The following is a 16,849-nucleotide window of genomic DNA, read 5'->3' as shown; positions in this document are numbered from 1 at the left end:
TCTCAGGAAAAATGCAGTCTTCTGAGAAGTGACAAGTCTATCTTCAAATTTGGGATGGAGAAGAAATCTGGGCACAGTATGACATGAACCCTAACTTTTGGAAGGATTTTTAAAAGTTTAAAGAAACCCACAGACTAAATCTCTTTAGGGGAACTCAGCCCAAAAGGAATAGGAAGTTCACAAGAAAAGAAAGAGGGTAGTTATCTCAGGAGACCAATTTGTATGCACACAGAACTCATCAATCAGCTTGGGTTTTTAAAAAGACAAGTGAAGAAGATGGAAGAAAGGAAGAAAGCATCAAAGAATGAAAACAAACCATGGCATGGACCTACAAAAAGAGTGTCAGGAGTGCTAAAGCTCATAATGAGCTGAGAGTGGTAAAAAAAAAAAAGCTATTAATATATACTCTACTCCTCCCTTTGCTATATTGAGGGAAAGAGAAGGATCAAAGAAAGAATAGGACCATGCCTTGTGGTAGATGAGACAATAGTAACAAATGATGAAAAGAAGGAACAACTTTCCAACTCTCTTTTTTAGTGATAATGGTGATGGGGAGAGTTGTTTTCTTTCTAAGGAAATGATCTTTAAATGAGAAAGGATAACAAAGAGGTCTAATAGGGAAGTCTTCCCCAGTACAAGAAAGAGAATACTGAGATGTCACTGATAAATTCAAGACATTTGACCCAGAGGTTGCTTGGTGCAGTGAAAAGGGCACTAAATCTGAATCACAGAATCTGGAATCAAATCCTACCTCTTCTACTTGCTACCTTTTTGAGTTTAGGCAAATTTAGTTTCCTCATCTGTAATAAGGAAAATATAGAACAGATAATTTTTAAGGTCTCTTACAACTCTAAATATTCTTTGGTTTTACAAAATACATCCTGTGCTACTGAAAGAACTGGAAAGATGTCATTGTTAAGTCATTATGAGTGATATATGAATGATTTTAGGGAATTGGAGAGTTGCCATAGTATCATAAAAGGGCAAATATTTTTTCCAGTTTTCAGAAATGTAGAAGATAATGGAGCCTAAAAACGCTAAGCCAAAGAATTTGATTTTTATTCTTGGCAAAATTCTCAAAAATATTATTTAGTGAATGGTTAATGAAGGAAATAAAGATCTTAATGTTTTAACATGGCTTTATCGAAGAAGTCATCCCAGAATTACCTCACTTCCTTTTTTTGATAGGATGAGTTGCTATGTAACTTTTGGTAAGTTACCTAACTAATCTGAAATGCATGAAGCTCTCCAAGACAATAAATTACAGACAGCTTCAATCTTATATCAATAGAAGGAGTTTACTTACCAGTGAAATCATAATTAAATGAAGACTAGATTGAAAAATCTAAAAATTGCTGAAGACATAGTTTACATAGATTTTTGCTAAGCATTGTGCAAAGTTTCACAGGCTATTTTTAAAGAAGAAAAAAACATGGAGAGACATAGGTAAGATGGCAATACAGTTTGGTGAATTTGGGTATGATTAAATGGCTAGACTGAAACCATATTCATTAATGGCTAATTTTAAACAGCCCAATAGAGAGACTTTATGAGAATGTGACATACACCTTAAATTATTTTAAAGACTGTTACATCAAAGAAAGATTACTTATTTTCCTTGATTTTAAAGGGCAAAATGAGGCAAAGGGAGTTGTTCCATCTCCCTGAAATGTACTTATTTCATTCTCAAATAGATCTACAATGTCATTAAGGTTGATGCACATTCCAGAAATGTACATCACAATCCAATATGTGTACCTATTCTGTGAGTCTCTGTGTAATGCCAGAGAAACTGAGCAAGATGAAGATTAGAGAGTATTCAATACAGAATTTTTTTAAATGGAGAGATTTACGGGGACCAAATGGGTCCAAGATTGGTCCCAGGGTTGAACGAGACTATCTTCTCAAAGAATCCAGCCCTGAATACCTGATAGAGGATTTTTTATAGGGTAACAAGAATAATGGCATGATGGGGGAGGTACCTGGATGGGGATGACCTAATGGGGGGAGGCACCTGGGATGACATAATGGGAGGTACTTCTGACATTCTAATGATGTCTAAAATGGATAAAGACCTTTATTCCATCAAACATTAAGAGGGAATGACTATAGCCTAAGGTGTAAGATATAAGACCTTAATCCAAACATTAAGAGGAAATGGTTATAACCTGAGGCAGAGTAACTGAATAGGACAATTAGGGAAACTGGGTTAGGACATTAAAAGAGAACTGTGGCTCATTTGGGAGTATGCCTTCTCATAAATATGATCTACTCAATATACTAGGTGTCTTCTTGGAAGCACTAGAATCTTCCATTGATTATTGATTGATTTGACCATATGATCAATACAATTTTTCCTATGATGCATTTTCCTGGTGATTGTCTTTATTTTTGTTCTTTGAAATTCTTTATTTGTTGTCTGATATAATCTACTCACAGTGTCTTTCTACTTCTTTCTTTTTATAGAATATTTTTAATTCTTTAGTAACTAGGGTGTTTAATGATCTACAGTCATACAAATAAAATAACAGAATATTGAAATTGAAATATGGATCTTTGGTTTGGGGGTCACATTCAGAATTATTAAAAGCATTATTAGATTTCCAAAAGGAAATCCAACCCATTTTTCTCCTGATAGTATGTGGTTCATTTTAACTCTGGTTTTACTATCTGTCAAGGACACAAGTGTTTTTATCTCTAACTTTATATAGTGATGGATGAGTTCTATAGATTTTCCATCATAAGCTAGCAATAAACTTTTTTCTTTTATTTTTTATTATTGTTATTGTTATTTTTGTTGTTCCCTTATGTGAATGATGAGGCTAAACATTTTTGAGTAGTTATGGATCTCTTCTAAGAAGCTGTATAATATTCTGTACCTTAGAGAAGCCAATAAGGTTTTACCTGAAAATAGGAGTGCTAGGATGGCTTTGCCATCCATTATACCATTATGATTTGGTTTTTCTAGTAGAAAGTTAACTCTTTGACCACTGAACCAGAGACACATACAAAGAATACCAACAGCTAAGTTATATTTTTAGATGGTCTGATTCCTCCTCTTTTCTGCCACTCAATCTTTATTGGTGCAGAATTATAAGATCACTAAAGTTTGAGAACAATTTTGTATTTTTCTTTGTTTTATGGATGGGTATAACCAAAGAATTCATTGACAAATGACAAGACTTCCTGTGCTTCTTTTTAACATTCAGTAGAAAGACTTAACTTTTTCTTTATGGAATGGTAGAATGTACCACAACGTGTACTCCATAGAGTGTTCAGGAAACCAGGGTCACATCCATGCTAAAATTAGGTAACAAAATAGCACTTTGTGGAAGAGGGAGGGGAGAGTGGGTTGGTGGGAAAACTAGAATGATTCATATAAAGCAAAAGTAAGGGAATTTTATCTTATCTAAATTTCAATGATGAAAGAAAGAGAACCAAAATTATCTTTTATGAGTGTGTGTGTATGTGCTTGTTCAAAGCCTACCATCTTCTTCAAGACTGAGTTAAAATGTAATCCTATAATGAAGTATTTTTGACTTTTGCAGTTAGAAATAATGTTTTCTTCTTCAGATTATATGCATACTTTGATTGTATTTGTATTATGTACTTGTGCAATATTTTATATTATGCTTGAGTATATGAGGATATGAGCATAAGTTCCTAATTGATTTTAAGCTTTCTAAGAGGAAAACATATTTCTTCTTGTACCTTTCTATCTCCTTTAGCAACTAACACAATGCTATATGGACAATAAATGTTAAATAACTTTTGGGTTAAATTGAATTCAGTTTAGTAGATATAGTGAATCATTTACCCAAAATTGAAGAAACACATATTTATGAAGATTCAGAAAAGATTAGATAAATCCTATGGCAAAAGACTTAAAAAGAAGACTCAAAAAAAGAAGTTCTAAAAGTAAAATTTTGACAATATGTCCATAAACAATACTGATAAAGAAGAAAGAAGGATTAACAATTAAGGAGGGGGGAAAGTATAGCTCATATTGCAAGGATTTAGACCAAAGAAAGGAACCTAATGAAAGACAAATTCAAAACTGTGGTGCAAATCTCTGCAGTGTCAGAAAGCAAAATGCTAGTATATATAAGGATATAACCTAAAGAAAGGAACCTAATGAAAGACAAATTCAAAACTACAGTGCAGATCTCTACAAACAGTGTCAGGAAGCAAAACCCTATAATGTTCTTGGAAAAGATTTTCTTATTTTTTTTTTAGTTTCCTTTGTTTTTTAAATAAGATAGGAACAAAAAGAATAAGGAAGAGATATATTTATAGACACTATTTTATCATAGTAATGTTATGCTAACTACCTATCTCCAATCACTTGTCAAGACTTTTGGATTTACTATATAATATATCTCTCCACTGAGATTGCCACCTAGTTTAGGTCTTCTTCACTTTTCTCTTAAACTACTGTAAAAAATTCTTAATGAGTCTCTTTGTATTTAGTTATTTTTCTTCTCTAAATTGTTCTCTAATTATTAGAGAATTGTGTGAAGCAAACTAACTCCATTTTGTGACTCAATTCTAGACTTAGCTCAGTTACCTTTTATTTAGTTATGTCTCTAATCCAATTTTTGTATTTTGAAAAAATGTTATTCAATTATAGGGATTGTGGGGGGAAAACTGATTAGATTGTTTGAAGCTACCTGTTGCTTAGAGACTCTTAACGAAAATTCAAGTTTATGCTGACCAGAAACCCAGTCAGATCTGCAGGTTGATACAAGGAGTTTTCTTACAATTATATATCTCAAGCAAACCATATGTTTTATCTGAAAATTGTCCCTGTAGTGACTTTTTGTTTGTTTGTTTGTTTCTTTAAGTACTGACATTTGAAGTATGGGGTGGGGATGGAGGTGGGGAATGAGATATCTCTTTTTCTGATTTCAGTGAATTAAACCTGTTCAGTAACCCTCCCAACTTGAAAAGCCCTTAATCTTTCCTTCAGTTATAAATTTAGGTTACCCAATGTTGTATTCTAGTTTTTATCTGTTGTTTTCTTTTAGTGTATCTGTCCTGACTTGTGTTTGGGGTCTTGTTCCAAGCTGAGGGGGCCTGATTCTGATTTGTTGTGCATTTAGCTTGTGTGGCTTGGAAGCTCAAACCTTTATTTCCTCAATCATTTCAGTCAATCTACCCCCGACACTTAGGTGCCAAACTGATATTCTTGAAGCCCAGGTCTGACCATTTCATTACTTTTCACTTCAGGCACATTTAAAACTATGTTATCATCCTCTTCATCTTCCTTGTGGTTTACCCATTAGTACTTTGTACTCCGATATTACAAATCTGGTCTCTGATAAGTGAGCAAGATGTCTTGCCTTGAACCAAGAAGCCACAGTTGCCTTTTGGACACTTCCAAACCCGCCAATCCATTCATGCTTCTCCCAATACTTTTCTAGCTTTTTTTGATGTCTTTTTTTTCCCCCCACTGGTAGACTACATTGTTGCTTACTTGAATTTGTATGCCTAGAACTTAATACAATGTTTAGAACATTGTAATGGTTTAATCATCACTTTGTTATTTCAGATATTTACTTCTCAGCTTTTTTTTTTTTTTTTTTTTTTTTTTTTGCCTCTGGACTAAAATGCCAACTCAGTTATTTAGTTTTTTAAGTTTTTTCTGTAATCTGGCACTGCCCTACATTTCATACTTTATAGCTAGCCAAAATGGTCTGCTTGATATTACCTTTTTATGGGGCTTAGAATAGGTTGTCCTTTTTGTCTGGAATTCTTGTTTTTGACACATAAAACAATAAACTTTTTTCAAAATTCCATTTCTCTCATCTCCTATAATAAGTCTATCCAATTTTCTCTCATCCTGCTATTACTCTTTCCCTGGAAGTTATATTTATTTCATAGTTAATTTTCTGTGCACATGTTGTTTATCCTTAGAAGGATAATCTCCTTGAGGTCAAGGATTGTTTTGTTTTTGTCTTTATATCACCAATACCACTCATAGTATTTAGCCCCTGGTAGTTGCTTAATAAATACATGCTTGTTAAATTGAATTGACAGAGAAATAGAATGTATTCAACTAATTAGCTTCTACTTTCTCTAGCAAAAAAAAAAAAAAAAAGTCTTTAAAGTGAAATAAGCATGAATGAGATAAATGAAGCTTAAGATTTGTAAATAGCAAAAGAGTACATCTTGGCATTGTTTAGGTTCGATTCTCCAAACCCATATATTATATTTACAAAACAAATTTATAGGTATAACCTCAGAGTTAGTCCTGATAATCTGTCACAGGCTATGGAGTATAGGAGAAAAGTTCTCAGGCTAGAGGAGGGTACGTGTAGTGATTTTCGCTTTGAAACAAAAGGTGGGTTTTGAAAATTATAAACCAAGTATGTTCATAGAGGCCCCTTCACAATTCTAGAAAATATTAAATGGAAGGTTTGTGATCACCTAGAGAAGTATCAATCAACAGAAGCCAGCATAGGTTCACAAAAATCAAAAACATAGGTCCACATGCTAAATTGATTTCATATCCTTTTCTTAAACCAGGTTTGAGTAAAACTCAAGTAAAATTTTATACATTTGGATTTCAGCTAGTTGGCAAAAACTTCAATGCTATAATCAGGGAAATGAGGGACAAATAATAATAATATTATTTTAATTTGTGGCTCTATTAATCAGATATAATAATAATAATATCAGGAACTTAACAGCTAATATTTACAGAGATATTGAAAGTTTATAAATCATGTTGATCTTATAACAACCCTAGGAAGTAGGGTTATTAGTTCCCCTGTTTTATAGATCCAAAATGTCTCTGGATCATTCAAAAAAGTTCCTTCTCTTTCATTTTTTTTTTTTTCCAAAACCACATTGTCCACTTAAAAGATCCTTTCAGATCATCCTGGGAATTTGTTTCTGCTCATCCTAGTGCATTGAATGTTGACCTTTCATTACTGTCTGAGTAAGGATAAATTTGATCATGATTTCCTCTTTCTCCTGCTTCCACTTATACTATAATATCCTTGAAACTAGGAACTGTATTTAAAAACAAAACAAAACAGAAACAAACAAACAAACAAAAACATTCTTTGTATTCTCAATGCTTACTGTATCTGACATACAGTAGGTATTTAATAAATGCTAATTGACTGACTTAGGGAGAGTACTCAGCACTGCTCTATGAGTTTTTAGATTCTGAAGGGATTTCTTTGCTCCTTTTCCATACTTATCATTATAGTCACAGAATAACAGAAAAAGTTCAATCCCTCTTTTTATGTGACAGTCTTTCAAATAATTGAAAACAGAAATCATGTCCCTTTCAAATATTATCTTATCCAGACTAAAAATGCACATTTCCTTCAAATTATCCTCATATGGCACAAACTTGAGATCTTTCAATATCTTGGTGGCTCTCCTCTGGATACTGTCCAACTCATTAATGCTCTGCCCAAAATGTGGCATGCAGAACTGAATATAATACTCCAGATGTTGAGACTAAGTCATGGTTCAGCAAGAATATCACTCCCTAATTCTGGACATTGTGCCTTTTAGTGCATTGTAAAGTTGTATTTGCTTTCTTGACCACTTTCTTGAATCACAATGTTGACTTTTAGATGTTAAACTTGCAATTCACTAAAACTTCAAACTATTTTTCAGAAGTATTCTTTTCTTTTTTTAAATCTTTACTCCTATTAAGTTGTTTCAAATTTCTAATTTTTCAAACTCTTTTTAGACTCTGTTGCTTAGTACATTAGCTATCACTTCCAACTTCATGTCATTTCCAAATTGGATAAGCAAAACATCTATATATTTGTCAAAAAAAAAAAATACAACCCATAAATATCAAAAAATATGAACAGATAATTTTCAGACAAAGAAATTAAAGCCATTCCTAGTCATATGAAAAAAATGCTCTAAATCATGTTGATTAGAGAAATACAAATTAAGATAACTCTGAGGTACCACCTCACATCTCTGAGATTGGCTAAAATGATAGGAAAAGATAATGACACATAATGGAAGGGATGTGGGAAAACTGAGACATTAATGCATTGTTGGTGAAATGATCCAACTATTCTAGAGAGCAATTTGGAACTATGCTCAAAGGGCTATCAAACTGTGCATATCTTTGACCCAGCAGTGCCACTACTGGGTCTGTATCTCAAGGAAATCATAAAAGAGGAAAAAGAACAACTGTGTGCAAAATTGTAGCAGCTCTTTTTTGTGGTGACAGAGAATTGGAAAATGAGTAGCTGCCCCTCAGTTGGAGAATAGCTGAATAACTTATAGTATATGGAAGTAATGGGATATTATTATTCTATAAAACATAATGAACTGGCTGATTTTAAAAAGACCTGGAAAGATTTACCTGAACTTAAGTGAAGCAAGCAGAACCAGGGAGATATCGTGCACAGCAACAGCAAGATTATGCAATGATTTACTATAATAGATTTGGTTCTTCTCAGCAGTTCAGTGCTCCAAGGCAATTCCAATAAATGTTTGCTGGAAAATACTATCTGTATCCATAGAGAGAACTATGGAGACTGAATATAAATCAACACATGCTATGTTCATGTTTTTTTCCTTTTCTCATTTTTTTCCTATTATTTTTTTCCTTTTGTTCTGATTTTTCTCTCCTAACATGTTTCATAAAGAAATGTTTAAAAAAAATGAATGTACATGTATAATAAATATATATATATATATATTGTTTATACATGTAACTGGGGAAAATAAAAAAAAGTTTTTAAAAATGATAATTAGGCTAAATAATGGACATCTTGTTCCAACTTTACTTCAAAAAAATAATGATTTTTATTTAATAGGTTACTTTGAAAATTAAATTATTTTTTATTAAAGCTTTTTATTTTTCAAAACATATCCCTAAATAATTCTGCAACATTAACCCTTGCAAAACCTTGTATTCCAGTCCCTCCCCCTTCTCTCACCCCCCTCCCCTAGATGACAAGTAGTCCAATATATGTTAAAATCAACATATATATATATACATATTTATACAATTATCTTATTGTACAAGAAAAATCAAATCAAACCAGACAAAAAAGATGAAAAAAAAATGCCAACAAACAATAAAAAGAGTAAAATTGCTATGTTGTGAACCACACTCAATTCCCACAGTCCTATCTCTGGATGTAGATGGCTTTCTTCATCACTGAACAATTGGAAATGGTTTCAATCATCTCATTGTTGAAGAGAGCCACGTCCATCAGAATTTATCATTGTATAGTCTTGTTGTTGCCATGTATAATGATCTTCTGGTTCTGTTCATTTCACTTAGCATCAATTCATGTAAGTCTCTCCAGGCCTCTCTAAAATCATCCTGTCATTCATTTCTTACAGAACAATAATATTCCATAACATTCATATACCACAATTTATTCAGCCATTCTCCAATTATTAGGCATCCACGCAGTTTCCAGTTTCTAGCCACTACAAAAAGGGCTGCCACAGTTTTGCACATGTAGGTCCCTTTCCCTCCTTTAAGATCTCTTTGGGATATAAGCCCAGTAGAAATACTGCTGGGTTTGAAATAACTCAGTTTCTGTGAATTGTTATACCTCAGTTTGCCTGCCTCAGATTCCCTGAGTTCATATGCTATGTCCACCCCCCGACCCCTTTCCTGGCCATTAAGACTGAGATTATTAGGGCCTCTGAGCTCTGGCCACTCTCACATTCCAAAGAGTCCTAAAACTCCAGATGGCTTACCTCAAATGCTTTAATATCTCCTTGTCTCAGACTTCTTTTCTCCTGCTCGACCATGTTCTTGACTCCAAATCTGTCAGAATTAAAAATTATGGTCCTTATTTAACTTATACTTTAACATATTTAACATGTATTGGTCAACCTGCCATCTGGGGGAAGGGGTGGGGGGAAGGAGGGGAAAAATTGAAACAAAAGGTTTCACAATTGTCAATTACCTATTTATTACCTAAAATTATCTATGTATAAATTTTTTTAATTAATTAAATAAATAAAATTTTTAAAAAGAAAAAAAAAAAAGATTATGGTCCTTTCTTGTAATTTTCACTCACCCATTGCACTCCCCTGCCCTTGCCTTTGTTTCCCCGATAGCTGGAACCCTATAAAAGTCTCTGGAATTACTTGTTGGTTGCTGGATGCTTTGAGACAAGAGTCCAATCAAGCCAGCTGGCTATGGCTAGTCCAAATTATCCACTCTTAAAGTATTAAAAATCCTAATCTCTGTCTTGCTTCAGTTTCTCCAGCATTACAAATCAAAGGGTATGCACAGATTGATAACTCTTTGGGCACAGCTCCAAATTGCTCTCCAGAATGGTTGGAGCCATTCACAATTCCACCAACAATGTATGAATGTCCCAATTTTCTCACATCCTCCCCAACATTCATCATTATCTTTTCCTGTCATCTTAACCAGTCTGTAGTGGTATCTCAAAGTTGTCTTAATTTGCACTTCTCTGATCAATAATGATTTAGAACACCTTTTCATATGACTAGAGATGGTTTTAATTTCTTCATCTGAAAATTGTTCATATCCTTTGACCATTTATCAATTGGAGAATGGCTTGAATTCTTATAAATTTGGGTCAGTTCTCATATATTTTAGAAATGAGGCTTTTATCAGAACTCTTGAATGTAAAAATGTTTTTCCAGTTTATTGCTTCCCTTCTAATCTTGTCTGCATTTGTTTTGCTTGTACAAAACCTTTTTAACTTAATATAATCAAAATTATCTGTTTTGTGATCCAGTTCTTCTTTGGTCACAAAAATTTCTTCCTCTTCCATAGATGTGAGAGGTAAACTAGCCTATATTCTTCTAACTTGTTTATGATATCATTCTTTATGTCTAGATCATGGATCCATTTTGATCTTATCTTGGTATTTGGTATTAAGTGTGTGTCAATGCCACACTAATTTCTGCCATATTAGTTTCCAATTTTTCCAGCAGTTTTTGTCAAATAGTGAAGTCTTATCCCAAAAGCTGGAGCCTTTAGGTTTGTCAAACACTAGATTACTCTAGTCAGTGACTATTTTGTCCTGTGAACCTAACCTATTCCACTGATTGACTACTCTATTTCTTAGCCAGTACTAAATGATTTTGATGACTGCTGCTTTATAATATAGTTTTAGATGTAGTACAGCTAAGCACTGAAGATTAAATTCTTTTATATATTGAGAAAATTGAGAAATATGCTCTTCTTCTGTCCTCAGGTAATTTTTTTTTCTTTTTCTGAAAGTCTTCCAAAGCATTAGTTAGCATTATGATAGCTTAGTAATCATATCTATTACTTTTTCAATTATATCTTTAAAATATTAAAATTATATATTTATTTAAATTTTTTAAGCCTTACCTTTTCTTATCAGTCTCAGTTTATTTAAGCTTTTGCACTTTTGACATCTTTGTTAAAGGACTCTGCCATACTTTTGTCTTCTTTCTCTTTTGCCTGTTCTTTCTTTCGTCTTCTTTACATGTCTTTTAAAAGTCTAAGTTGATTGATGAACTCTCCCTGTGTATCTAAATTGGTCTACTGAAATGGTTGCCCCCCCCCCTTTTTTTTTTTTTTTTTTTTTTTGCTCCTTAAGACTATTTCTCTTTGTTTCTTCAGAAATTTATTTTTGAGAGTTTCCCATCCCCTTTGGACAATTTTTCCCTCCAGAATATAGTTCATTCTACCCATCCTTCTACTCATTTTGAAATCTATTCTTGCAGCATCTAGAGTATGTCAACTACCCTCAGCTTTAGTCTTCACATCTATCACAATTGTAAAGATAGAGAAGTCACTTCCCTCCAAAGTTCCCATCATTTGCAATCAACAACCTGTTCTTCTTTGCTGGTAAGAATTAGATCTATGATTCAATTTCTCCTTGTTGGTTCATACATCTTTTCAAATATTAAATTAACATTTAATAAAAGAAATAAAATTATTAGTGCTCAGTTTTTGACATAAGGAAATTCTCAGCAAATTTTTGGACAACTGAAATCTCACTTCCACCCCTATTAATACTATCTCATGTCTCTGTACTAGGTTGTGATTGATTTGTTTCCTAAGTTTATTATCTATTTCCTTTTTCTGTTGAGAGGGTCTGCACTATAGTTTCAACACAGTATTGTTTCCATGTCTGCCTCCATTGATTTTTTGTTTATCCCAATGTGCTTCCCCTTGCTTCCCCATTGAGTCTTAGGATTTCTTTAGTATGGTAACAAACGGTGCTAATTGTCCCCTTCCCCTATTCTTTTTTTCCCCATCTCTCCTGATGTTATGCCTTTCCTTTCACATCCATCTCCCAGTCATTGCTATAATCTGATAGCTAATAATGCTCAATTGGCCACCATTTATTACATCTCTAATTCATCTGCCTTGTTAACCATTCTTATTGCTTTATTTATAAATATCTGAGGTTATGGATTTTAAGGCTGTATCTTTCCCAGTTTTCTGTGTTCTGAATCTTTTGGTACCTCAACTGTGATTCTTCTTTCTATATTGTTGTTAAGCTATTAGGTAATTATATTAGTATTTTGCCTTTTCTTACCTTTTCATTTTAAAATCATTCCATATGTTTCTCTGTGTTATGGAAATTAGTCTGTGCATACCTGGAGAAAACACTGGAAATAAATGTAAGACTAGATCAGTGCTTAAAGGGATAGAGGTATTTTTATCATAGTCACTTATAGAATAAGCACGTGGGAAGTAAAAGGGAAATCTCCAATGCTAAAGATTCATATCCTTAGAATGCTACTATAAAATAGTCAATAATGTGCTTATTTTAAATTTCAAGAAAATTCTATTTTCAACAAAATGAATATCTCTATTTTTTTGGTCTTAAGGATATTTATTTTTTAATTAATTCATTCATATTCATTTATAACATACATTGCTTTATGAATCATCTTGGGAGAGAAAAATCAGAACAAAAGGGAAAAACTATGGGACAACAAAAAAAGAAAACAGAAATAAAAGTGAACACAGCATATGTTGATTTACATTCATTCTCCATAGTTCTTTTTCTGGATTCAGGGGACATGTTTTATCCAAAGTCTATTGGGATTGCCTTGGATCATTAAATTAGTTGGAAGAACCAAGTCTTTCAAAGTTGATCATCACACATTCTTGCTGTATAACGTAGTATTCCTGGTTCTGCTTGTTTCACTCAGCATAAGTTCATGTAAATTTTTCCAGGCCTCTCAAAAATCAGACAGTTCATTATGTTTTATAGAATAGTAATATTCCATTACTTTCATGTACCATAATTTATTCAGCCATTCCCCTATTGATAGGCAACTACTCATTTTTCAATTCTTTGCTACCACTAAAAGAGCTGCTACAAACATTTTTGCACATGTGGGTCCTTTTTCCTCTTTTATGATTTCCTTGGGGTATAGACCCAGTAGTGACACTGTTGGGTCAAAGGGTACGCACAGTTTGATAGCCCTTTGAGTATAGTTCCAAATTGCTCTACAGAATGGTTGGATCACTTCACAATTACACTAACAATGCATTAGTATCCCAGTTTTCCCACATCCCCTCCAACATTTATCATTATCTTTTTCTGTCATCTTAACCAATCTGAGGTGGTACCTCAGAGTTATTTGAATTTGCATTCCTCTAATCAATAATGATTTAGAGCACTTTTTAAATGACTATAGGTAGCTTTAATTTCATAATCTGAAAATTGTCTGTTCATATCCTTTGACCATTTGTCAGTTGGGGAAAGACTTATATTCCTCTAAATTTGACACAGTTCTTTATGTATTTTAGAAATGAGATCTTTATCAGAAACACTGCCTGTAAAAAATTTTACTAGCTTTGTACTTACCTTTTAAATTTGTTTTTGTTGGTTTTGTTTGTGCAAAAAATTTTTAATTTAATGTAATCAAAGTTGTCCATTTTGTTTTTTATAATGTTCTCTAGTTCTTCAAAGAAATTTCTTTTATGATTGTTCATTCCTTCCTTCTTTCTTTCCTTCCTTCCTTTGTTCCTTCATTAGTTCATTCGTTCCTTCATTCCTTTCTTCTTTCTTTCCTTCCTTTTGTGATTTCATTCTGGTATGCATATGACTTTGAACATAAATTCAAAAGAAACTATAGGACAAAAGATTATAGGATAAAAGGACATTTTCTAAAAAAGTCATGTCCTATAGTCTAAGAAGAGGTCTTTCTCATCATAGAAGAGCATCTGAATCAAAAATAGGCTTGGATAGTTGATTAGATGAAGGAATGACAGTTTCCTTGTTCATCCAATAGGGTACTGAGCTATAGCTTTTCTCAGGACAATGGGCTAGAATCTTCTAGCCCTGATGAACCAGACTTTACTTCCTATCATTATTTTTCAATTTAGGTTTCCACTATTGTAGGTTCACATACAATCTTATATGGGTTGATTTTTTGCTTTATATTTATGCTTATGGAATTTTTATTTCTATATTTTATCTCTCTAAATAAATTATCCATTTCTGGAAATTATATTTTAGGAAAGACCTTGATAATCTTCAGCTTTTCCAGAGAAGTATGAGTTGACAAAGTCTTGAAATTATGTCAGATGCCAAATGTTTGAAGAAAATGGAGATGTTTAGCATGGAAAAGAAGTAACCTATGAAGAATGTCTCTGTCTTCAAGAATCTGAAGATCTCACACATGGAAAAGAAACTAGCCTTGTTTTATTTGACTATAGAGATCAAAGCAAACAATAATGGATAGAAATTGAAGAAGGGTAAACATCATCTTATTATGATGAAAAATTTCCTCACAATAAAAATTATCCAAAAACTGGATGCAAATTTCCAGGAGGTAAGAAGATTTAATTTAAGAACACTACTTGTCAAGGACATCAAAGAAAAAATTATTTTTCAAGGACAAGTTGGAGTAGATAGATGAGGTTCCATTGAATCTCTGATATTTCATGTTTTTAAGAACTAAAAACAATCAAACACTGTGATTTATGTTAATTAGCTAAAGAGACAGATTTTGAGTCAAGTTTACCTGAATAAATATCCTGCTTCAGACCCTTGCCAACGGGACCATTGTCAAGTCCCTTAATTTTCATCCTCAGTTTCTTTCTTTGTAAAAATTGGGATAATAACACCTACCTCACAGGGTTGTTTTGGGGATGAAATCAGATAATATATGTAAATGCTTCATGAACCTTAAAATACTAGTTAAATATTAATTTTGATCATTATTTGTCACCATTAGATGTTCAGTGAGTGTTAATTAAAATTTTAAAATAATGTTCCTGATTTTGTAAACTACTTGCTCAAAACGAATAATTTGTTGTTAGAAGTAGAAATTCCATTTCCTAAAGAGGTTCTTCACTGAATCAAGATGTAGTAAACATTTTTACTCATATAAACCCTGATCTTCCCAGTAAATAATTTATTCCCTGGCAGTGAATTGCCTGCCTTTGGGTGGTGAATTGTCTGTTTTTAGGGCAGTAGGATATCATTACTATAAACTAAGGTTACCTCAGCTTAGTTCCCTGAGAGAGCCAATTCATCTTTTAAAGGTGGGCAATTTTACTCCCAGGAACTAGTTTACTCAATTAGAGCATCAGACATATAGTAAACATTTATGAGCCACACAGCTATTAAGTGCTGGGGAGAATTTTGTTCACAGTCCCTCTTCAGAATCGTCTTTTTTGTTCTGATTCTAAATTCACCAGGGAGTCCAAAATGTCAATACTTAAAGGATCTCTCTTCTTCTAATTCTTGAAAGGCTGTCAAGTGGAAGAGGGATTAGATTCGTGCTGTTTGGCCTCAGAAGGGAAAGCCAGAACAATGATTGGAAGTGGCAAAGAAACAAATTTAAACTTGGATGGAAGGAAAACCTTTCTAAGAATCAGAACTCTCTAAACATGCAATGGTTGCATTGAAAGACAGTGAGGTCCTCCTCATTGAAGAAAAGGCTGTAAGATGACTTTTGATAGGTTTATTGTAGTGGGATTCTTTTTCAGGGACAGGTTGAACTGGATAGCTCCTGAAGAATAGTAACTAAAGTTAATTGTCACATGGTCATCCTCATCTCTTTTGCCTTTCTCATCTGCCTCTTATCCTAAGAAGTTGTCCAAATCTTGTCAGACCTAGCTTCACTTATTTTAATCCATTCCCTTCTTATACATTCCCAAGGCTACCATCATTTTTAGGCCTATACTACCTTTCTCTTAAACTTATAACAGCTTTCCAATAGCTTCTTAGAGAGCTTCATTAACTCATTAACAATTATACAAATTGATTAATTCATTGAGTTAGCATTTATTAAACACTAAATCTGGGCAGCTAGATGGCATCATGGATAGAGTCTCTCATGCCACCAATCCATTTTCTGCACATCTACCAAATAATTTTCCTAAAATATCTGCTCACTTCCCTGCTCAAAATCATCAAGTGGCTCCCCATTGCCTTAAGGGAAAAAAAAAAAACACCCAAACTCCCTATTTTGATTCTTCAGATTATGCATTTAATCCTCCTTTGTAGATTTATTTCACATTATTTCACTTTACTCATTCTATTTCCCAATAAAACTGGACAACTTGCTGTTTTGTGAATTTGTATTTTTAATCTCTCTTTACTCTTGTGCAGATCATTTTCTCCTCCCTTTGTTCATGAAATGGATTGCTTCCACATCTTTAGGAGCAAGAAAGTATGGCACAGTAGATACAGTACTGTATTGAGAAGACAGGAAAAGCTAAATATGAATCTTCCCTCAGATGCTTATTAATTGTGAGATCTTGTTTAAGCCACTTAACCTTTTTTTAGTCTCAGTTTTGACATCTGTAAAATGGGCATAATGACAGTGTTTACCTCACAAAGATAGTGTGAGGATAGCATGAGAAAAATATTTGTAAAGCAATTTGAAAATTTAAAGTGCCTTGTAAATG

The sequence above is a fragment of the Sminthopsis crassicaudata genome, chromosome 3 (assembly GCF_048593235.1).
Source record: "Sminthopsis crassicaudata isolate SCR6 chromosome 3, ASM4859323v1, whole genome shotgun sequence".
NCBI classification, from domain to species: Eukaryota; Metazoa; Chordata; class Mammalia; order Dasyuromorphia; family Dasyuridae; genus Sminthopsis; species Sminthopsis crassicaudata.
This window is presented reverse-complemented; position numbering follows the sequence as displayed.